The 24,677-nt window shown below is 45.5% G+C and overlaps 1 protein-coding gene and 1 long non-coding RNA gene across 3 annotated transcripts in view; one reads left to right on the top strand and one right to left on the bottom strand.

Annotated features, from left to right (window-relative positions):
- SCFD2 (sec1 family domain containing 2) overlaps nucleotides 1–24,677 on the bottom strand; it is a 406,985-nt gene that overhangs the window by 57,402 nt on the left and 324,906 nt on the right. The gene's annotated exons all lie outside the window — the stretch shown is intronic.
- Nucleotides 8,903–10,623, top strand: LOC147581996 (uncharacterized). The gene is made up of 2 exons (XR_015250455.1): nucleotides 8,903–9,020; nucleotides 9,984–10,623. It is a non-coding gene; the product is annotated as an uncharacterized LOC147581996 (long non-coding RNA).

Raw genomic sequence — 24,677 nt, 5'->3', positions numbered from 1 at the left:
TCAGCGAGCGTCAGGGTGAGTGGTAGAGAAGAGAGAGGGCTGCAGTCCAGGGATGAAGCATCTCACTCTCCTGAATACTACTCAAAATAAGTGAGCCAGTGGTTTGGCCTTGGAGATATTTTAGCTCTCCCGAGCATTTTCATACGAGAGCATTCCTCATCAGAATAAGATGTGCCTATATAACACAGCTTACACGTAGCCGAGGATATGGCTCACGTAAATCTACCAAGGAAGGGGAAAGCCGAAAAATAAAAGCGTGAAGCAGAAGGGAATTTGGCGTTATTTGAATTTGAGATTACCCTGCTGCTGCTAAAGAAAATCTTCTAAAATAGTAAAGAATAATGAAAAGCAAACGAAGAGTAGCTCAGTGATTAAAGATGCTGCTCCTAACACGAGAAGGCGGCCTGCCGCCCCAGCTTCCCTGGCAGTGATCTAGAGTATGCCTGACGGTGTGCTGAATTCTAAACATCTGATACGACAGAAACCAAGTTAGTCACTCACAGTTTTCTTAAAAAAAAAAAAAAAAAAAAAAAAAAGCGCCCTGTTGAATGCAGGCGTTGGGTTTATTCACCAGCCCAAACCTGGTGTAACGGGGCTGGGATGAAGAAGTCCCTGAGCTCACAGTGCAATGGCTCTGGTGGTCCACCTCATCTCCCCTGATCTTTCCAACCCTTCCGGGTGCCTAAAATAGAACCACAGGGAGGGGTGAATTCAGGTCCATGGCGCACCTTTATTTTTAGCCTATTCAGAACATTTTATTTACCAAACAATACGACAAAAGGAGAGCTTAAACGTAAAAGCTCCAGGATGTCAAAATGTCAGTGGTGCGGACAATTATTCAGCAGATAAACCTTAGAAACGGATAACGACGATGCGCACTAAAAATATTCCGAAAGCACGTGATTGAGCGGTTGCACTTGCCATTTTAAACACATTCTGTCTCCCTGGTTGTGTCTGCATTAATTAAGCATAAGACCTCTCAGTACTTCATTTGTCAGTTGAGACCAAGACTGAGAATTCTTTTTACTTCTTTATTCACAGCAATGATATATTACTATTTATCTCATTTTTAAAAGATCTCTAGGCTGCAACAATGTTATAGAATTCAACACCCAGGAGGATGGGGGGGGGGACATTGAAAATGATACTGTTTTATAAAAACCGTGTCTTGAAAATGTTCAGCTTCCTCTCGTGCCACATATATCTAGAATTTAAGAGTAGAGCCTTGACAAATAGGTTTAAACTCTGAAGGAAGAGACCATAAAGCAAAAAGAATAACGCTGATCTGTATTTTTCCTGTCTTTCAGAGTCCCTTTCAGAGAACCATGCAACACAAAGAAATAGATGCTATGACTCTTCTGTAAAACAAAGTCTAATTGCCCGTATCTGTTGTTCTAATGACACATTTCTCATCTGAACTTTGCTCTCAGTGACAATTTGTCGGCCTTACTTCTCATGGGTCTTAATCATTATCAAAGGGCTATTTCAGCTCCTTCGAGACACAGTTTCATTGGTTAGCTGGGTTCTGTCAGCTTGATCAGACACATCCCTCCGGGGATGTGAGGTGAGGTAACTTCCAGGTCAAGTGTCCTCCTGCCCACGTCCCTTCCCACGGTTAATCACTGTCTTGCGCGACCCAAAGGTGATCCGACCTTTGAGACGATTATTTAATGTGTGAAATATGATTAGATTAATAGCACAGAATATTACGCAGCCATTAAAAATATAGTGAGACTGGTGTGCCAGGGTGGCTCAGGCGGTTAAGCGTCCGACTTCGTCTAGGTCATGATCTCACGGCTCATGAGTTCAAGCCCCGTGTCGGGCTCTGTGCTGACAGCTCAGAGCCTGGAGCCTGCTTTGGATTCTGTGTCTCTCTCTCACTCTGCCCCCTCCCACCTCATGCTCTGTTTTTCTCTCTCAAGAATAAAAAAGTATTTTTTAAAAAAGGTGTAAAAAATGCATAGAGTGAGGCAGATCTATATGTGGTGACCTGGAAAGAACTCTAAGACATATTAAGTGGAAAAAAAAAAAAAGTTGCAGAACAATATGTAAGCTATAATATCATATGCTTAAAAAGCCTATATACTTCTTGGTATATGTTTGCACATATATTTATATGTGAATACTTAGAAATGGGTGTGGAAGATTGTATCCAAACTGATGACAAGGGCCGCTCATGGAAAGACGAATGGAATTAGATAAAAGGTCATCAAGAGGAACTTCTACTTTTATCTGTATTGTTTAACTTTTGTTCAATGAGACTGTATTCATATATTACAGTGTTATGAATTTTATTTAATTATACATTTGACTTACCTGTCTTTACAGAACTAAAAGTCTAGCCCAGAAAAATCTGGTTGCCACCTTATTTCTATAGCCTGAGCCCCCATTTAAGATTTTCTTTATGGGGCATCTGGGTGGCTCAGTTGGTTAAGCATCCGACTTTAGCTCAGGTCATGATCTCACTGTTGGTGGGTTCGAGCCCCGTGTCGGGCTCTGTGCTACAGCTCAGGGCCCGGAGCCTGCTTCGGATTCTGTGTCTCCCTCGCTCTCTGCCCCTCCCCCACTCGCACTCTGTCTCTGTCTCTTGAAAATAAATAAATGTTAAAACAATTTTTTTTAAAAGATTTTCTTTCCTTAAATCCTCCCCCCGCCCCACATACATTTGGAACTTAAGCAAAATTATCCTGGATCCTTGTCATGGAAATAAATATGAGGATGTAACGCAGAGCTTTTCATAAATGTTTCTTTTTTCATCTTAGTATTAATCCATGAGAAAATGAGTTGTGTTTCTGCTAAAGTCAAGGGCAAAAATCTCAAATCCAAAAACACCACCACTAATAAACAAAACCAAGGGGACAGGATTCCTTATCAACAAAAGTCAGAGCTCCTAATAGAACATGGCGTTCTCACAGGCTTCAGTAATCACATATTCCTGGGCATATTTTCCAAGAAATGTAAAACTATACAAATTTCAAATGGAGTGATTCCTTTGTGGCTTTAAATTTAATTCTCTCGCTCTCTCTTTTTTCCCCCCACCCTTTCACTTATAGAAAGACTCATGAGAATTATAATATTCTTTTTTCCCTTTTCAAGAAAGAAGAATGAGTTTGGAATTTATGTATCCAGTATTTTTTATCCTATTCTTCTCTTATTCTTAAACTAACTGGATTTTAAAAACAAATGCTTCATCCTTTTAAATCATCTTCCAGATCTAATAGTTTAAGGAGAAAATAAAAGCATGTGGATTTTGGAATTTGGATGTTGAATTTTATTTAATTATACATTTAATTTATCTTTCTTTACAGAACTAAAAGCCTAACTCAGAAAAATCTGATCGTCTCCTTATTTGTATAGCCTGAGCCCCCACTTAAGATTTTCTTTCTTAGGGGCGCCTGGGTGGCTCAGTTGGTTACGCATCTGACTTTGGCTCAGGTCATGATCTTGCAGTTCATGAGTTCAAGCCCCACATTGGGCTCTGTGCTGACAGCTCAGATCCTGGATCCTGCTTCAGATTCTGTGTCTCCCTCTCTCTCTGCCCCTCCTCCACTCACACTCTGTCTCTCTCTCTCTCTCAAAAATAAACATTAAAAAAATTAAAAAAAAAAGATTTTCTTTCCTTAAATTCTCTTTCCCCCTCAACATATACATTTGGAACTCAGGCAAAATTGAATTTGGAATAGTGGAATCCTTTACTTGTAAGAAGTTGAGAGAATAAGAGACTCACTTTAAAAGCATAGACAATTGTCACAAATGGCCTACTGAGTCTCCTGGGGTAGGACCTGGGGATCCGCACTTTTAGCCATAGTAGGTTCTGATGGTCAGCTGGGTCCATTCTCCTTCTTGGTATAAAATGCATCTTTCAAAGCCATCATGATCACTCATGGATACCACAGGTTTATCTCAGAAAGATTCCCCAAATGCCCTCACAATCTCATAGCAAAATATTAAAAATTTTTCCTTTTAAAAAATAAATATATTCCATTGTGTACTTTCAGGAGAATTGGAAACACTATGTTTCAAATTAACAAAGGCTCTAGTATTCCAACTCCAAAAAGGTTGGGAGTATCTGTCTCCCTTGCTTCTAAAAAACATGTTTGGTGTCCAAACCTCAAACTCATTACTCTTTTTTGAACAAAGAGAAGGGAGTATTACGATTCTCATGATAACTGAAACTACAAATGATTTACTGTGACAGTGACCGTGACGGAAGTCATGAGCAATCAGTTTTCATCCCCACCCTTAGAAATATTATATGTGTTTTTGTAGTTTAACGTAATAAGGCTACTTATTTTATTTTCTTGAAAAATCTTAAGATCAAAAGGAATAGGCTGTCATCCTTTAAAAAGCCCCATGTAACAGTACGAGAGACTTCCAGAAGAGAGGATTAGCGTTCCTGTTCTTCAGAATTCAGAGATTGTTTTTCTTTGTAGCTTAGGTATTTATGGTAGGAGAGCTGGAAGGGACAGGAAGTACTCATCAGACAGGAAAGAGTAATAATCTTTGGAAAGCAATTGGCTGGAACATGGGAAACTCAGCAGGCTTGAAGACACTTTCTTGTTTCTCAGTATTCTCTTCTGCATCTCTGTCTTGCTGGCAGAGTTTCCAGCCTGTGAGGACTACTCACCGTGCCCTGGTGTATATGAATGGTCTCAGGCAGGCCGTGACGGGAGGCCAGTTATCAGATGGACCCTTGTACTGTTGTCACATGCTCTCTTTTCCCTAGTTACATATATTTGATCACTCAGCTAGAAAAAAACATCTTGGCAAATTGCACTAGAATAATCATTTCCTGCCTTGGCTCACCGTGGACAAAAAAAAATATCTGTCATAATGCACCCAAAGTTCAGTCGAGGGTGGCCATTTGGAAAGGACTCTCCATTCACAGGGAAACTGCCAGACAGAAGCCGGGTGCCATCGTATTATTCAGAACGAGCTCTGGTCTTCACGTACCTGTGGCAGACCAGACTCGAGTTCCATTAGGGATTAAGACAGTAAAACTAGCACTTCTCTCCAAATCAATCTGTTAACTCAGCACACCTTCAGTGAAAATCACAAAAGTGAGGGCGTCTGCGTATGTGAAATTTTTTTTTTTAATTTTTTTTTTAACATTTATTTATTTTTGAGACAGAGAGAGATAGAGCATGAACAGGGGAGGGGCAGAGAGAGAGGGAGACACAGAATCCGAAACGGGCTCCAGGCTCTGAGCTGTCAGCACAGAGCCTGACGCGGGGCTCGAACTCACGGACCGTGAGATCATGACCTGAGCCGAAGTCGGACGCTCAACCGACCGAGCCACCCAGGCGCCCCGTGTATGTGAAATTTAACAATCTGATTCTAAAACTTCTATGGGAAAGCAAAGGGTTAAGAGAACCAAGACAAATTGGAAGACTAACAAGGCTCCTTATACATGCATAGTAACTTAGACAGTGTGGCCCTGGTGCAGGGATGGACAGAAGAATGAAATAAAACAGAGTGTCACTAACAGTGCCACGTGGGTACTGAAAACAGTGCCACATGCCCCAAAAAGATGATGCTGAAATCCAGTGGAGAAGGAATGAACTACTCACAGTGGTGTTTGGATGTAATCAATATAAACTTTGATCCCTAGCATAAATTGTATGGAAAAAAAAAACAAATCCCAGGGTATTAAAAGGCCTAAATATGAAAAACCACAATTTTCACATCTTTAGAAAAACCGAAAGCTCCTATAAGCAAGGTGAAGAGACAAGCCTGAAGCTAGTGGAGGATATTTGTAACATATAAAACCAGGAAAGGATTACATGGACAAATGAAGAAAGCGATAAGAAAATCGATGGGAAAAAGGCAAACAAGCATGTCGAAAAATAGGCAAAGGCTCCGAACAAATCACAGAAGGCAAATCACAGAAGAAAATCGCGGGAAGGACAAGCATATATATGTGACTTGCTGCGTAATCAGGGAAAGGAGAAGACAGGGACTTAAAAGTCTGGTACCAGCCAGGTCCATCAGGGAAACCACATCAGAGGCTGTGCAATGCCATACACACAACGGAGAGATCAGAGGAAGTCGGTGCCCCGAATACAGCAGGTGCTCCGGACATGCGCTCTCTTCCCCTCATGCCTCGGGCTCCTGCCTCCCTAGGACTCTCACATGGCCCATCCTCTCTAAAACACAGAACCCACGACAGAGGCAGCCGCAGTGCCATGGAGGAAGGGGGGGCTTTCAGTCAGAGGACCCGGACTTACTGTGGACCTCTGCACAGGTTCTTTGACTCTGCATCGGTTTCCTCTTCTGCAGAGAGATAACTACAGCGACCTTGACGTGACCCCGCTGATGCCAACGGGCCAGTGAAGCTGCAGCTTAAACTGGACAGGGGCACACAAAGGGGAGTCAGCACTAATGCCCCACTGCTGGGGGTCACGTGCCAGGTCTCTTCATTGCAATCAATGGTTCTCGCCCAGAAAGAGCATCAGCCTTTCCAACTCCTGCTTGCGTGGAGGAATCAGGACCCCACCAGCGCAAGCAACCAATAGGAGAAAATGGCGGCTCCATTCTTTTTTCCTGCCAGTGGGTAACCTTCATGGGGGTGGACAGGCTAGATTTCAAACAAGGGGCAGGTTGACTCTTCCTCTGTGTCTATTTCCAGAGCTGTAATGTACACTCTCTTTCTCCCACATCCTGCCTTCTATTTTCTTCCCTCTACAAGGCACTTTTAATACCGATTTATTAAAAAACAGGCAATTTAAGATCCGGCTTAAAAAGAGTCTCTTGCATCATTAGGCTGAGTTAAAATTCCGAGCACAAAGGCTTCTGGAGGAGAGACACAGGACACGCAGCCAGGAGGCTGGACTTTGCTAGATGTTGCTGAGCCAACAGCTGCCCATGGGACCCGAGGCAAAGCCACATGACCTCTTTGGGGCCCCACCTTCTCATCCTAAGTTCTTATAGGACATGAAAAGACCCTCAGAACACTAGTTCACTCTGCGCACACACATTTATATTTAACACTCACATTTATATGTTTATGTTTTAACACTGGGGTGGGATCTTTTCCAATATGTACATTATGAAACTCTGGCTCAGGTTTCAGAGCCAAGGAGCCCTGGAACTGCCCAGGACCGCTCTTTCTGGGTACACTGTCCTCATCTCCAGCTGTTTCCAAAATCAGTCACTTTCCCTTTTGATGTCTGGGACCCATTACTTTCATTTTTGACTTAACCAACAGGTGTTCTCAGACTCTTTTCGTGATGGGCTGTCTTCCCTCGGGGTTCCAGGCAGATGGAATTTTTCTTAAATGATTACCGAGGGGCACAGAGAAATATATTTTCCCGGCTCCCCCGGCTCCGCTGTTGGAACTGCAGTCTGTTGCGACCACCCTGACTTCTCGACACTTCCTGCTTCTTGGAAGATGCAGGGGTACGTGGGCAAACCATAAGAGCCAGATCTAAATAGTCCATGGAAACAATGCAAGTACAACTCTTTCATCCTTTGGTGTAGGGCCTAAATATGCCAGGTCTGTGCCACCAAAATGTCAGGTTGGGCAAGATGTCTTTGAACTTTGGTGCAGAATCCAGGAGGGCAGTGGGAAGTCCAGCTTCTGGGGAGAGTCTCACACTGGGCAGGTGTAGTCTGGCAATTGCAGCAGGCTCTTGAATGTGCTCTGTGAAGCTGAGTGTGAGTCTGCTCTGGGCAGAAGTGGGGGCCTCAACAAATATATCTGTACACCCAACGGGATGGCAGACACCAGTGGACAGGATATGGGACAAGACTGAAAATGGCCCTAGATAGATTACATACGGGGACAAAAGAAGTGAGTTACCCCTGAGAGTGCCATTAGCATGGCAAGAGAATATTTTAAATATTAATGGGTCATACACGTGCACAAAATCACATTTCTTTTGACTCTACACTCCGTCTCCTCTTAGTCAGCTGGGTTGAGCTTTGGAAGTTAGGCCTGAAGATACTCAGGGGACGGAAAATGGCAGAGGTAGGCTTCCAGCTCCCAAGGCTGCAGAAGGGTCCCTGGGAAAGAGTGAGAGAACCTTGGACACATTTGTGGGTTTACAGAACGTCACCTCCTGAGTGGAGCCCAAGAAAGCAGAGGACCCAGAGCAGAAATGGCTACGTCATGTGCTGGGCGAGGTCACAAGAGTTTTCCCCGGCCCAGCACTGCACGCGGCCCAGAGTGGCATGGCTATAGATGACGCTTCCAACAGACTCGTAGAGGTCTTTGGGCCCTTGCTCAAGGGCACAGAAAGCTTCCCAACAGCCACCTGCCAGGACCTTGTGGACTGACAGTGGGTGGGGATGCAGCGGTGGGGGGGGGGGGGGGCGGGCTGAAGGATGTTGCTGGGGGATGCCTTCGGGGACAGAAAGGACCTGTAGAACGGGTACCAGCTCCTTAGAGCCTCGGCCCCCAGAACTTAGACATGGCATGGCCGGACAGTAAGTTTCCACCACTAGGGGAATGGGGGCGCAGTGCAAATCAAAAGTTAGAGAAAAAGTTGTGTGGTTGCATTGGGTATATCCCTAAACGTTTATCCTGAGATTGGCGCCCACTATGCGGGTAGAGATCAACCCGGAAGAGATGAGTCTAGTTTATGACTAACTCATTCTAAGAGGTGGCTTTATTCCCTTCCTTTCTGCCTTCTCTCCCTCCTTCTCTCCCTGACCCGCCAGACAGCCAGGTACTCTGCTGAATTCTAGCAATGCTTTTTTTTTTTTTTTTTTTAACTCCAAGCCCCTGTTTTCTACCATCAAGATTGGGTAATTTAGCTAGGTGGGGGAGGGGCCCTCTTGACGTTAGGAGAGGCCACATGACTGTTTTTTGCCAATATGCTATGCGAAGGGAGACTCCTAGAGCTTGTGTGGACTTCCAGCTCAGCTCTGGTCCTTCCTCCCCATCATGTCCACAGAGGCCTCCTCCTTCCAGGGGTGTAGCTTCAAGACGTCTGAGCCTCCGTCAGCCTGGGTCTTTGACGAGACGTGTGGAAGAGTGACGCCACCAAGCCACACTGAACGTGTGACAGGGGCAGGAAGTGAGTTCCTAACTGAATTACCTCTCTGAACTCTGGGGTCATTTGTTCCTACAGCAAAACAGAACACCCTGAAGGTCGGAGATAATGATGATGGACGAGAAGGGGGAGTTGGGTTTTTTAAAAACGCATTCCGACGCCGTTCAGAAAAGAAGGCTCTCTGCGCCCAGGTGGCCAGTGTTTCGAGAACAACCTCCTGGAAGTGACGGTGGGGTGACAGGCAGTAGTGTGGTAGCTGTACAGAGAGTACCTAGACGTGGGTTCGGGAGCCAGGTTGGTAAAAAGAAGCCTTAACTGGGGGCAGGAAAGAGCAGGAAGGCAGGGAGGCCACACCTCCACTTCCTGTCAGCCTCCCTGAGTAAAGGCCCAAAGCTGCTCCCTACCCCCACCCCCCCACCCCCTACCCCAGGCCTTCCCATGTGGGGCCCAGCCGGTAACACACCACAGCCAGGGATCTCTCTGGGGGGCAATCTAAAGGTAGCTGCTCTCCAGTCTGCAGCCCCCCTGGGGTCTACTCCAAAGGAACGCCTTGCTTCAGACTTAGTGCCTTTGAAGGCTAACAACCTTGTGAGAGAAACAAAGCAAAGAAGCAAACAAGACCAGGTTAATCCTCCTCTGGAATGAAGTTTATCTTCTCCTCCCCCTCCCAAATACTAACTGTAGACTTTAAAATATTTCCATTGTTAGTGCAACAGCTAATTTTAAAGTATCGTCTGAAGTAAGCAGTAACCACATATGGGCACCATCTAAGTGAACCAAGCATTAGGGAGCTGCTGCACAGATTGCTAAAGGTATTTTTCTTTCCTGATACGCACCTCATGATTTAGTGTGGAGCAGGAAGGTCTACAGCTTTACAATCTGTTAGTGATAAGGGGGACACATGCTGGAAACAGGTCCATTAGAAAAATGGCAATCCTTCCATTCCCTAAAACGTTACTTACGTTCTCCCCCACTTTTTGTCCCCAGATAAGAACAGAAATCTTCGTGTGACCTAACTAGTCCCTGGGAAAGTCATCAAATAGCAGGCAACCAATGATAAAATGACGACTGGCATCTTGAAATCTAGTAAAAGTTTCTGTAGCCATAGAATAACAGAAAAGTGTTTACCACCCTGCAAGGTCCCACAGGACCAGAACGTACTCGGCTGGTTAGGTCGACTCTAAAAGCCTGTTGGAAAAGTACCACGGACACAAGTAACAGGAACAACTACAACAGCTACCTCATCTGAGTGCTCGGAGAGCGCCAGGACCCGCCATCTCCTTCAAACTTCACAAGGAACCTTGGAGGGAGTTATTATTACAATTGTCCCCATCTGACAAATGAAAATCTCTAAAAGCAGTCATTTCACTATAATAGTTTACAACAACAGAGTGGGAGAGAATGTGCATCTAGGTTGGTTTGTTTCACACCCTATAGTCCTGGTGTCAGTTTACGCCAATGACCATGACTTGAGTATCAGGGCAGCCGGCCTAGAGTGGCACAGAAATGAAGGAAGGAAACCTCTAGTATGTCTACTATGTAAAGAAGTTCATGGACAGTGTTGGATGCCAGTCCTTCCAGGAATAAATACGTCCAATCTTTCTAAAAATAAAAAAATAGAAGCTCAGAGAGGGTGGATCACCTCACACAGTCCTAAGCGGTGGAGTGGGGGGGGGGGGGGGGAGGGGTGGCTCACAGGTCTTCAACACTACCAGGTGAGTTCTGGGGAGACCCTCACACGGGATCACGGCCAATGCTGGTCTGCAGATAGAAGTCACCTGCGTGACCTGGGGACGTCCTCATCCGGGAGACAGGGACGTGTGGGGGTGAATGAGGAGAGGAATATGGAAAGGCTCTGTGAAGTCTCAGGAACCACGCACATGAAGACAGGAAAGGGTGCGGGACGCAGGCAGTAAAATACCAACTAAAAACAAAAACCCGAAGTAGGTAATTCCTAATGGATTTATATCAGAGTTTATTCAGAAAAACCACCTCAGGGGCACCTGGGTGGCCCAGTCAGGATCTCACGGGTTAGTGAGTTCAAGCCATCGTCAGGTTCTGTACGCCTCGTATTCTGTGTCTCCTTTTTCTCTCTGCCCCTCCCCCACTGTGGGTGCGCACGCTCTCGCTCTCTCAAAAATAAATAAATAAGCACTAATAAATAAATAAAAGAAAAACAGCTTCATCCAAGCCAACAACAATATCAGGATATCTAACAGCTGAAAAGCCTGGGCAGGAAGATTTAGCGAATAATAACAGTAGCGGTCAACAACAGACAGATGAGTACTGTCGACTACTGACTAGTCAAACGTTCTGTAGTGTGGTCGTTTGATGACTCCCAGCCAAGCTGTCCGGGTTCAAATCCCAGTTCTGCTGCCTATTGGCTATGTAACTGTGGGCAAGTTCCCTTACCTCTCTGTGCCTCTGCCTCCTAATCTAATCGTAGATGGGGATGTTCTGGGGACCTATGCCTATGCCACCAGCTGGCGGGGGGATTTCGAGCATGGACACATGAGCAGTGCCTGGCATGGTAGGCCACCGTCTAATGTGAGCTGGTCTCATGTCTGTTCTTGGATCTTTTTTAAAAGTTTATTTAGTTTTGAGAGAGACAGAGACAGCAATGAGCAGGGGAGGGGCAGAGAGAGAGACGGAGAGAGAGAGAATCTCAACCAGGTCCCATGCTGTCAGCACAGAGACCAACCCGGGGCTTGAACCCATGAACCATGAAATCATGACCTGAGCCAAAACCAAGAGCCTGATGCTTAACTGGCCGAGCCACCCGGGTGCCCCCATTCTTTGATCTTGACAGTTAAGCAGCTTTCTGTCACACTAAGGATATACCTCAGCGGAGGTACTCAGTGCAGGTGGCTACGGTCTGACTCCTATGGAAACTTACAGTTATAGCCTAAACTTGAAAAAATTCAGTTGAAGCATACGAAACTGCTGTTTTATAGGCAAAATGGGGGGGGGGGAGGATTGGCAGATTCATATACGACAACCTAATACATATGGGCAAACAGATCTAAGGCTCAGAAAGCAGCAAAAAAGAAAGAAAAAAGAAAAAAGGAACAAGCAGTCCAGTAAAAATCATAAAAGGAGAGTCTGAAGAAACGTAAATAAAATAACCGAGGCTTACACAGCTGCATCGGTATCAAAGAAGCGCATAAATTAAGTCCAGGATCTAATCATGTCCTTTAAACACAAACATTAGCTCAAGGGGCCGGTGGGTTTGCGGATGTACATATCTGACTAAGAAGTGGGAAGAGGAGGGATTTTTTTTTTTTTTTTAGGGCCATAAAAGAGACACGGAAGGGGCTCTCTCTCCTCCCCTGAGGAGCCCGCTCCTATCTGCATGGTCACATGCTCCTCTTTCATCCGCTGCTTTTCTTCCCCGCTCCTTTTGATCCACAAAAGAGAATCTCAACCCACCCTCTTCACCCACCCCTCCTGCTCCTGACGTCAAACCTTCTCCCACGCTGTATGCTCTTCTGGAGACTTCCTCACTCCATCTGTCGGCTACTTGCCTCCCGCCCTCAAGGCTCACCTTCCACCCCCTCTCTCCCACAGAGGCAGCTCTGTTGAGGAGGAAGCAGTGAGCAGATACACGGCCAGGCCTTCCCTACTTAGCAGCTGGTGTTCGAGGATTTTCCCTTTGCACTTGTACTGGACGGCAGGGCGTAGGGTGGTGGGTGTCAACACAAGCAAGAGATCATGGCAGCATCTGTCTCTTCCTATACCCACTGGTCTTCTCATCGCCAGCTTCGCCACGTCCATTCCCAGAAACAAAATATATGGCCACCGTATAAGAAACCAGTTCCCACGGGCTCCATGTGAAACAACTATTATTATTATTGCTACTATTAAAAAATTTTTTTTAATGCTTATTTATTTTGGGAAGACAGAGAGACAGAGTGCAAGCAGGGGAGGGGCAGAGAGAGAAGGAGACACAGAATCCGAAGCAGGCTCCAGGTTCCGAGCTGTCAGCCCAGAGCCCGACGCCGGGCTCGAGCCCACAAAGCGTGGGATCATGAGCCGGGTCGAAGTCGGACGCTTAACTGACTGAGCCACCCGGGCGCCCCTGTTGCTACTATTTTTGAATGATTACTAATGTGATAGAACCTATGCCAGGCCTTTGAAGTCTTTTAGAACATTCTTCACAATGGCCCTGTAAAACAGGTGCTATTATCATATTATTATTCCCATTTTTCACATGTGGGAACTGAGCCACAGAAGGGTTAAGCGATCTGCTTAAGGGGCCATTGGTAGGTGACACAGCTGGGAGTCCACTGAAGCCGCTGGACTCCAGAGCCCCTGATCTCAGCCTTACTCTAAATACCATCGAGAATCGGTCTTGTTTGCCATAACCTTGTGGGATATTCATGAAAAGACTCTGGCAACAGAGGCCACTTCAATCCACCTCAAGATCTGGAATGGAAAACATAACATACTTCCATACCCAGAAGTAGAAAACCATACGCTCTTTCCATGATGGTACTTCAGGACAAAGGCAGTGGTCAACCATAATGATTTGGGGCTGAGAAAAATATTCCTTATATTGCCTGAAATAGGATGCTGTGTTCAAGGACAGGCAGCTATTTGGCTGCGGGAACACTTCCCAAGCATGGAAGATAAATGAGCATATCATCCTGGTGTCCCGCACTAGGTTCGGATACCTGCCGCTATGGTCAGCAACGCTATAGGGACTTCAGATTTGTTGGTGAAGTGAAGGTGATGGGGGGGCCCAGTCTCCTTCCTGGCCTCACGGTCTCTGAGATATCATGAGGGGCCTTGGGATACACTTCTCCACAGCCAGAGTTCTGAGTCTGAAAGAAGCCCAAGACCATCTTTAGAAGCTCAAAGAACTGTCATCTCTGGAAACAGTGGCTGTCTCCCCAGCAGCATGTCAGATCCACCCGTCACCCCTGGAAGGAAAACCTCTCTCCCTTGTAGATTGGAAGGGGAAGTGCTGCTGAGGGGCCAGAGGAGAGTGGAGTGACTTCATAACAGAGATCAAGGGCACTACAGTAGACCGGACTCTTGGTCGCAAGTGACAGAAATCCAACTTAAATATCTTAAGGCAAAGAGGGGAATTTTTTGGGTCAGGTAACCAAGCCAAAGGAAGAGTAGGTGGCCAGCTGGGTCCTGGGACAGGACCTGGAACCCACCACGCCCCTTCTGCCTCTTGTCTCTTCGCTCTGATGATCAGCTTCATTCCCCTGCAGACTGGCATCGTCTATGAAACGTGCAAATGTGGCTGCCAGCAGCTGTCATGTCTTCCTAGCTTCATGGCTAAGAAGGTAGGCTCTTCCTTTCACGGCAATTAATGACCTCCTGGATAGGAAATCCAACTGGCTCAGTTCTGTGGCCAATAAGTTGAAGTTGTATGATAGCTTGCCCTCACTGAAAGTAAATAAAGGAAGAGCAGCTCTTCATGAAGGAGGACAATCACAGATGTCTACAGATGGACCTTGCCGTCCTGGGCCCTCCGGCCTCTGCAGTACTCCAGGGAGCTGCCGCAGGGTGAGCAAACGGAGGGATGGCCAAGGGGGAAGCAACAAAGGAGACAGAGTTGCCGAAGTCCTAGCAAAACTGGCTGGGAGAAGGGGTGCCTGGCTGGCTCAGCTGGTAGAGCACAGGACTCTTGATCTCAGGGTTATATATCCGAGTTCCGCATCAGGGGTAAGGTTTACTTAAAAGAAAACCAAAACGGCTCGGAGGTCAGAATGAAACACCTCTTCACATCTCAGGCCTTCAGGGTTCTGGGGAGCTCACACGGCCTGGGGGGGCTAAAGTCCTATAAGGGAGAAGGCAAGAGGATCAGTGATAGCCGACAGTTGCAGAAACCGTTCTGGGGTTCAAGTGCAAATGTCATCCTTCCAGAGGAGTGGGATGCAACCACAATATGGCAGGAGGGCTGGAAACCGTAAGGGACCCTGCCCAGACTCAGCATCTCCGCCCACGTAGCTCAGAGCCCACGCCGATGGCCGGCCTGGGGAGTGCGCCACCTGGGTCTGCACGCTCCGGGTGTGCAATTCCACGGACATAAATAACGCTGGCACGCCATATAAACATCAGATGAACATGAAAGCCGCAGCATCTGGGGAACTGTCACCATCTGCCAGTCTGAGAGGAACACGGAAAGAATCAGCAGGGTAGAAGCCGTATGGGGTCTGGGTTTAAAACAACACTACTGGCAGCTGCTACCCGCCCTCGGCCGCTGAGAATAGCAGCGGGTTCTTCCTGACGTGGCAGTTTACGGGCTCTCACAAATCCTGGCTGACCCTGTCACAAAGGCTGAGGCCCACATACCAAGCGGCTCCAATGGCCACCGCTCACCAAGCACGTTTACGAGACTTTGTTCCCTCTCCTCCGCAGCCTCACAATGCAGGCACACACCAGGTCCCACAAACAGAGGAAGAGAGAGAGAGAAGGCTCCCGGCGGTGAGCTCAGCAGAAGCATTCTCCTTGCACCTGACTTCTTTGACTCAGTCCTCATTTGATCGTGTCCGCGGGGACCAGACTTCAACACGCGGCGCGAAGTGCTGGGCCAGGCGCCCCGGGATGAGGTGCAACCCCAAACCTGCTAGAGGTATGTGCTCACATCACACCGAGGTTATACTTGTATGTTCACTTGTTAATATGAATCTGTGTTAACCAGCTCAAGCAGGACTCGGCAAGGCTGTTTTTTATTAACTGGCTGGTTGTTGCTGTTTTTAAGAGAGTACCATTAAACCTGACAGACGGCCCCCTTGTGCAGTTGAACAGTAAACGTGATTGTTATGATCCCAATAGCCATCTCCAGGCACTACTCGAAACACAAGTTCTTTGTACGTGAGAAATGAAGTCAGACACAAAGGGGAAAAAAGGCCCATTTTCTCCCATTGCATCAAAATTGATCCTTCGGACTAAAAAGGGCTATTTTTGCTCCCCAAGGTGGGGAGGAAAAGCCGTGATGCTCAGAGCAATTAGAAAGTAGGCCCATGCATAAACACGCGATCCTGGTCTTTATTACAAGGTTATGAACTTGGGCTTACATATTAAAATCCGGCTGGGCTGTGAGGCCCTTTTGTTAATATTATAAGGCAGGTACTACGTGTTTGTTTATTTCTGGCCAGGAAGGGAATTAACTGGGTTCTTATCCCAGTTCTGTCTCAAACCAGATACTTTTCTCACTTATTAACTGAGAAGGCAAGGGTGCTGGGGAAGATGTTTGCTGAGGTTCCTTTCAGCACTAACAATCCTGCAATGCGGCACCATTTTTTATGTGCTTGAGAAGTTCTCGTTACTGACCCTTCATTGGGGTGTCACCCCCACCCCAACAACTGACTTTTGTCCGCTTACCATCTGATCCAAAATCTCTGTGTCTATGACAGACCACCTCCCTCACGGCCACCGCGGGACAGAGGAAAACTCCCAGGTGGGCAGCCTTCCCTTGGAGACGGTCGAGTCCTACATCAGTCACCCGCCGCCAGAACTGTGGGACCAAGCGTGGCTAGAGCTGAGGAAGGTATCCCTCTGTGCGGCTCTGGAGAGCCCCTCGTGTTACCCAGAGACGTCTTGGCAGTCCATCCCAAATGGCCCTTGTACCTTTTGGCAAGCTCTACTGGTGAATACAGTTCAAGCGGGGAACTAATTTGCCGTAAATAATAACGACAAGCTGATCATAATACTTAAGCATTAATCTGAACTTACTATGTATTAGGTGTTATACAAAGTGCCTTACACGTATTATCATATGTAATCCTCCCAATAACTCTTGGAAATAGATAACGCTACACTCCTGCTTTACTGAGGAAGGAACCGGGGCTCACAGAAGGCAAGCCCATCGTAGCAGTGGGATACCCAGTAGGTCACTTCACAACTCGTGGCTGAAGTTTATTCATGCCTAAAAGCAGGAGGTTGGCCTTGGGTCAGTATTTCCCAAAGTGTGGTGCATGGACCACTCTGAAGAGTCACATGGGGTGCAAGCAAAAATTGCAGGCTCCTGGCTCCACCCCAGATCTACGAAATCAGAATTCCTGGGGGTAAGGCCCAGGAATCTATCTGTCTAACAAGAACCCCAGGTGATTTTTAAGCATATTAAAGTCTGAGAAACCCAGGTATAGGATTCCAAAACCTTTGCCAGCTCTGTTACAATGGCCCATGGTTTCCCTTTGTTAGAGACTCTTCAAGAATGCAAGCTTTTCTCTTTCCCTGGACCCAGAGTTAACCCCCAAGTATCCTGAACATCTTCTTTAGATCAGCTTTACACAAGATCTTGTTTCTTATATGACACAAGCAAATTCTCTCTTCCCTAAAATGTTTAAACCATACCAAACAAATTCCTCCCATTTATAAGGAATGCAAGGACAAGATGACATGACCTTAGTTAATTAGGTTATTTTACAAATAGAAGCCAATAAACACATGGAACTAGTTACTAAGAAAAGGGTCACCGGATCAGAGAACACTGACAGTAAATGAGAGGAGGGGAGGAAGCGAGAGGGAGACAGAGACAGAGACAGAGAGAGAGAGATGGCTAAATTTTAGAAACACGTGTGTGTGTGCACGTGCACGCACAGACACATACACTCAGATCATACACACAAAGGAAATCAGGTAAAATTAGGCTGTGAGCAAAGAGTGTAAGAGCACATGGGCTTTATTTTCACTGAGAACGAGTAGGTCGTCTCACCTTTGGCCATGGTCTTGACTTTTTCTTCTAATTTATGGCCTTATTTCCCCTCAAAATGCCCCTCTTACCGCTCTGTCCTCATTCTTAACTCTAATTTGCCTTTTGGTCTATTTGTTTTGTCCTTTCCTGCTGAAATTGAGGCCAGGGCGACAAAAGAGCCTGCATTCGGTGCACCTTGTAACTTCATCATCTTACTGCCCAGCATGGAATGATGCAAATCCCCTCAGCTGAGGCCTCAACCCTGACTACCAAGATGGCCAAATGCCTGCATCAATCATGCGGCCACCAGGCCCAGGGGCTGCCTGCTGATCCGTTTCCATGGAGATGCACATCTGCTTTTCCCATGCACCTCAGCCCACACACACGCACGCACACACACGTGCATGCACACACACAGAGGCATGCACACTGCCACCACAACAAAAGTCTGTTATGTATCAGTTATGCAAAGCACAGTCCTAGGTGCAATGAGGAAAACTACAATGGAAAGACGCATAAAATGTGGCCTCAGCCTTCAAGCACCTTAGCACCCATGGAGACTCGGAATGCTCCAGAAAGCAGGTATGGTAAGACTGTAGGAGTCATAGTGCATAGGCTGGTTACAAAGTGGCCTGATAGAAGTGGGACCTGGGCTGGACTGTGGAGGAGAAGCTGAGGAGACTGGGCTGGACCCGTTGGGTAGAAGGAATGACTGCAGTCTCCATTCCTCCTTCTTTTGATAACAGCACCCTAATTTTCTTGAACTTTACCTTTAGCTCTTGTGATTCAGGTGGGGCTGAACTTGAACTGATTAAACCAAAGCACCTTGTCCATCTGGTCACCATGAGGGTTCAGAATGGGTACACGATCCGGATCAGTCCAATGAGACTTGATCTGGAGACTTTGGCAGGAACCATGGGTAAAGAGAAGTTCTCCTTTCCCCCTAGTGATTTGCTCAGAGGATATAATCCTGGAGCTACTGTCAGTCTTCTTGCTACTGCATGGAGGGGGTGACCTGGGAGTGAAACCAACATGGAGGAAAGCAGAACCAAGATACAGACAGAGTCCTGAGGACAAAGACTGAGGAAATCAGCTCGATCTCTGGACTCTTTGCTAGAGGAAAACTGATTTTGTTTTTGTTTTTTAAAGCTAATATGGTTGACCAGCTCTCGTTTGCAACTCGGAGGCAGAAGTGTGTAACGGTGCTCATGGAGGAGTGGGAACACCAGCCTCACTGGTTGATGCTGGGAGACCAGCTGGAAGGGTGAATTGTGGGCAGACTTGGCAGGAGATGGGAAGGGAGAGGCATGAACACAAGCTAAGGTGTAAGAACTTTATATCCTACAGGCAAGAGAAGCCACTGATGACTTCGGACAGAGGGAAGGCTGAGGAAAGGGGGAATGCTCCAGGACAGGTCACGCATGAGACAGGTGGCAGAACAAGATGGATTCTCTGGTTTCTTCCAACCTCGGGATTGTGTGCAGATGGTAGTACTTGGGGATAGTCTGCGGTATGGCATAGAGGGGGTGAGACTGGAATTAGGGATGTTCCCAAGGCAGTTGCTGACAGGAGATGCCGCAGAGGGGCTGGCAGGAAGGAGGGAAGGAGGCCTGCGATGACACTGGAAAAGAACTATCGCTTTGGTGACGAGCTGTGGCAGAGCGAGTGTCTGTACCTCTGAGATGGGAGGACGGCGGTTCCACCGATGGAAAGCAGCGGTGGAACTGGTTTGAAAGGGGGGATGAATTCTCCCCCTGGGACATAAGGGGGCAGCATTCAAAGGAGTGGGACTGGAGCTCAAGTGGGGCCGTGGTACTCCCTTAGCCTCTCTGAACAGGGTTGGAGAAAATAGCCTCCGAAGTCATGGACAATTCTACAGCTTGCCGATTCCAGTAGGAAGGTCAGGACTCGAAGTGCAGACTCAGCAGTGACGGAAACTCACAGTTCTTAGTGACCTCGTAGGGTCCCGAGCATAAGCTCTGACCCAAAGCAGCGATCTCTTTTCCAGACGTTCTGAAAGACGGCCATTCACCTTGAATACTTTTTACTCCAGCACCTTACAAGCTCTTAAGGACATCAAGTTCGTTTCCAGGTGGCTTTAACATAAAATGATTCCTTTCAGGGGGGCTGAAAAGGACTTCCCTGTAGGTTCAAGCCACAGGTTGTAGTATTTCTGCTTGCAGGTGACACAGCTAAGATGAACACAGCTGGGCTGGAAAATAGCATGGCCGAGGTCATTTTCCTTGGCCACACTCTAAAAAGTGGCCCTCCTCCTGTCTGCTTCTTCTTCTACAAGTGATATGTTAAAATGACAGCTGTGTTACTCTCAACAATAGCCAAATTATGGAAAGAGCCTAAATGTCCATCAACTGATGAATGGATAAAGAAATTGTGGTTTATATACACAATGGAGTACTACATGGCAACGAGAAAGAACGAAATATGGCCCGTTGTGGCAACGTGGATGGAACTGGAGAGTGTGATGCTAAGTGAAATAAGCCATACAGAGAAAGACAGATACCATATGTTTTCACTCTTATGTGGATCCTGAGAAACTTAACAGAAACCCATGGAGGAGGGGAAGGAAAAAAAAAAAAAAAAGAGGTTAGAGTGGGAGAGAGCCAAAGCATAAGAGACTCTTAAAAACTGAGAACAAACTGAGGGTTGATGGGGGGTGGGAGGGAGGGGAGGGTGGGTGATGGGTATTGAGGAGGGCACCTTTTGGGATGAGCACTGGGTGTTGTATGGAAACCAATTTGACAATAAATTTCATATATTGAAAAAAAAAAAAAGATTTCCAAGGTCCCTGACCGCAGCCAATATTTTGAACTAATAAACTTTGATAGCAGTCCTGAGAGGAAAATACATTGCAATCCAGGCCTATCTCAAGAAACAAGAAAAATCCCAAATACAAAATCTAACAGCACACCTAAAGGAACTAGAAGCAGAACAGCAAAGGCAGCCTAAACCCAGCAGAAGAAGAGAAATAATAAAGATCAGAGCAGAAATAAACAATATAGAATCTAAAAAAACTGTAGAGCAGATCAACGAAACCAAGAGTTGGTTTTTTGAAAAAATAAACAAAATTGACAAACCTCTAGCCAGGCTTCTCAAAAAGAAAAGGGAGATGACCCAAATAGATAAAATCATGAATGAAAATGGAATTATTACAACCAATCCCTCAGAGATACAAACAATTATCAGGGAATACTATGAAAAATTATATGCCAACAAATTGGACAACCTGGAAGAAATGGACAAATTCCTGAACACCCACACTCTTCCAAAACTCAACCAGGAGGAAATAGAAAGCTTGAACAGACCCATAACCAGCGAAGAAATTGAATCGGTTATCAAAAATCTCCCAACAAATAAGAGTCCAGGACCAGATGGCTTCCCAGGGGAGTTCTACCAGACGTTTAAAGCAGAGATAATACCTATCCTTCTCAAGCTATTCCAAGAAATAGAAAGGGAAGGAAAACTTCCAGACTCATTCTATGAAGCCAGTATTACTTTGATTCCTAAACCAGACAGAGACCCAGTAAAAAAAGAGAACTACAGGCCAATATCCCTGATGAATATGGATGCAAAAATTCTCAATAAGATACTAGCAAATCGAATTCAACGGCATATAAAAGGAATTATTCACCATGATCAAGTGGGATTCATTCCTGGGATGCAGGGCTGGTTCAACATTCGCAAATCAATCAACGTGATACATCACATTAACAAAAAAAAAGAGAAGAACCATATGATCCTGTCAATCGATGCAGAAAAGGCCTTTGACAAAATCCAGCACCCTTTCTTAATAAAAACCCTTGAGAAAGTCGGGATAGAAGGAACATACTTAAAGATCATAAAAGCCATTTATGAAAAGCCCACAGCTAACATCATCCTCAACGGGGAAAAACTGAGAGCTTTTTCCCTGAGATCAGGAACACGACAGGGATGCCCACTCTCACCGCTGTTGTTTAACATAGTGCTGGAAGTTCTAGCATCAGCAATCAGACAACAAAAGGAAATCAAAGGCATCAAAATTGGCAAAGATGAAGTCAAGCTTTCGCTTTTTGCAGATGACATGATATTATACATGGAAAATCCGATAGACTCCACCAAAAGTCTACTAGAACTGATACATGAATTCAGCAAAGTTGCAGGATACAAAATCAATGTACAGAAATCAGTTGCATTCTTATACACTAACAATGAAGCAACAGAAAGACAAGTAAAGAAACTGATCCCATTCACAATTGCACCAAGAAGCATAAAATACCTAGGAATAAATCTAACCAAAGACGTAAAGGATCTGTATGCTGAAAACTATAGAAAGCTTATGAAGGTAATTGAAGAAGATTTAAAGAAATGGAAAGACATTCCCTGCTCATGGATTGGAAGAATAAATATTGTCAAAATGTCAATACTACCCAAAACTATCTACACATTCAATGCAATCCCAATCAAAATTGCACCAGCATTCTTCTCGAAACTAGAACAAGCAATCCTAAAATTCATATGGAACCACAAAAGGCCCCGAATAGCCAAAGTAATTTTGAAGAAGAAGACCAAAGCAGGAGGCATCACAATCCCAGACTTTAGCCTCTACTACAAAGCTGTCATCATCAAGACAGCATGGTATTGGCACAAAAACAGACACATAGACCAATGGAATAGAATAGAAACCCCAGAACTAGACCCACAAACGTATGGCCAACTCATCTTTGACAAAGCAGGAAAGAACATCCAATGGAAAAAAGACAGTCTCTTTAACAAATGGTGCTGGGAGAACTGGACAGCAACATGCAGAAGGTTGAAACTAGACCACTTTCTCACACCATTCACAAAAATAAACTCAAAATGGATAAAGGACCTGAATGTGAGACAGGAAACCATCAAAACCTTAGAGGAGAAAGCAGGAAAAGACCTCTCTGACCTCAGCCGTAGCAATCTCTTACTCGACACATCCCCAAAGGCAAGGGAATTAAAAGCAAAAGTGAATTACTGGGACCTTATGAAGATAAAAAGCTTCTGCACAGCAAAGGAAACAACCAACAAAACTAAAAGGCAACCAACGGAATGGGAAAAGATATTTGCAAATGACATATCGGACAAAGGGCTAGTATCCAAAATCTATAAAGAGCTCACCAAACTCCACACCCGAAAAGCAAATAACCCAGTGAAGAAATGGGCAGAAAACATGAATAGACACTTCTCTAAAGAAGACATCCGGATGGCCAACAGGCACATGAAAAGATGTTCAGCGTCGCTCCTTATCAGGGAAATACAAATCAAAACCACACTCAGGTATCACCTCACGCCAGTCAGAGTGGCCAAAATGAACAAATCAGGAGACTATAGATGCTGGAGAGGATGTGGAGAAACAGGAACCCTCTTGCACTGTTGGTGGGAATGCAAATTGGTGCAGCCGCTCTGGAAAGCAGTGTGGAGGTTCCTCAGAAAATTAAAAATAGACCTACCCTATGACCCAGCAATAGCACTGCTAGGAATTTATCCAAGGGACACAGGAGTACTGATGCAGAGGGGCACTTGTACCCCAATGTTCATAGCAGCACTCTCAACAATAGCCAAATTATGGAAAGAGCCTAAATGTCCATCAACTGATGAATGGATAAAGAAATTGTGGTTTATATACACAATGGAATACTACGTGGCAATGAGAAAAAATGAAATATGGCCTTTTGTAGCAACGTGGATGGAACTGGAGAGTGTGATGCTAAGTGAAATAAGCCATACAGAGAAAGACAGATACCATATGGTTTCACTCTTATGTGGATCCTGAGAAACTTGACAGGAACCCATGGGGGAGGGGATGGAAAAAAAAAAGAGGTTAGAGTGGGAGAGAGCCAAAGCATAAGAGACTGTTGAGAACTGAGAGCAAAGTGAGGGTTGATGGGGGGTGGGAGGGAGGAGAGGGTGGGTGATGGGTATTGAGGAGGGCACCTTTTGGGATGAGCACTGGGTGTTGTATGGAAACCAATTTGACAATAAATTTCATATATAAATAAAAAAAAAATAAAAAATAAAAAAAAATAAATAAACTTTGATAAACTTGAAAAGAAAAATAAATAAATAAATAAATAAATAAATAAATAAATAAATAAATAAATAAAATGACAGCTGTGTTAAGAATGATGAAAACAGGTTGGGGGAACCAGCATGACCATGAGACAGAGTAAGAAAGGAGTCAGAAGTTGTAGAGTCTTGTATCTTCTCCCTCTCCTTTAATCACTGGTGGGGAACTTGCCCCTTCCCCAGGCTGACTTCCCAGATGATGGAATCGGGCTCTGAAATGAAGCCTAATCCCTTTTACCCAGAACAGACTATCCACAATTTTACTGTCATGGTCGTTGTGAATCTTACTTTTCCAAATTAACTATCTCCACGTATAATATTGTTGAGGTTCCGAGCTTGAATGAGATCCCAAAAGGAGAGAGAATAAAAAGGAGGCCCAGGCCTCAAATTCACATAAAAGTGACTTGTTTATACACAAGATCATTGGCTTCTTTCTTCTTCCTCCCACAGCACCATGCACGTGCGCGCACGCACACACACACACACACACACACACACACACACACACACATAATGGCTTTGTTTAAAATAAGAATTTACTAAACAAACACGGGTTTGACCAAGTTTAAATCTCCAAAGTAAGCAGCTGAAGCATTTTAATTACCACTGCCCCTTTTCAAAATATTTTTCAAAATATTTATTTTTGAGAAAGAGAGAGAGAAAGAGAGAGAGAGAAAATGAATGAGTGGGGGAGGGGCAGAAAGAGAGGGAGACACAGAATCTGAAGCAGGCTTCAGGCTCCCAGCTGTCAGCACAGAGCCCAACATGGGGCTCGAACTCACCAACCATGAGAATCTCAGCCAAAGTTGGATGGTTAACTGACTGAGCCACCCAGGTGCCCTAATTACCCTCCTTTAAAAGAACAAATGTATTTTCCCGAGTTTGCAACTTATCAGAAATGCCCTGGTCACTAATCAAGAAAGAAAATTACAAGTGAG

Source organism: Puma concolor, chromosome B1, assembly GCF_028749965.1.
Source record: "Puma concolor isolate L17-30 chromosome B1, mPumCon1.1.hap2, whole genome shotgun sequence".
NCBI classification, from domain to species: domain Eukaryota; kingdom Metazoa; phylum Chordata; class Mammalia; order Carnivora; family Felidae; genus Puma; species Puma concolor.
Note: the sequence above shows the minus strand (reverse complement) of the source record. Positions and strands in the feature narration are given on the sequence as shown.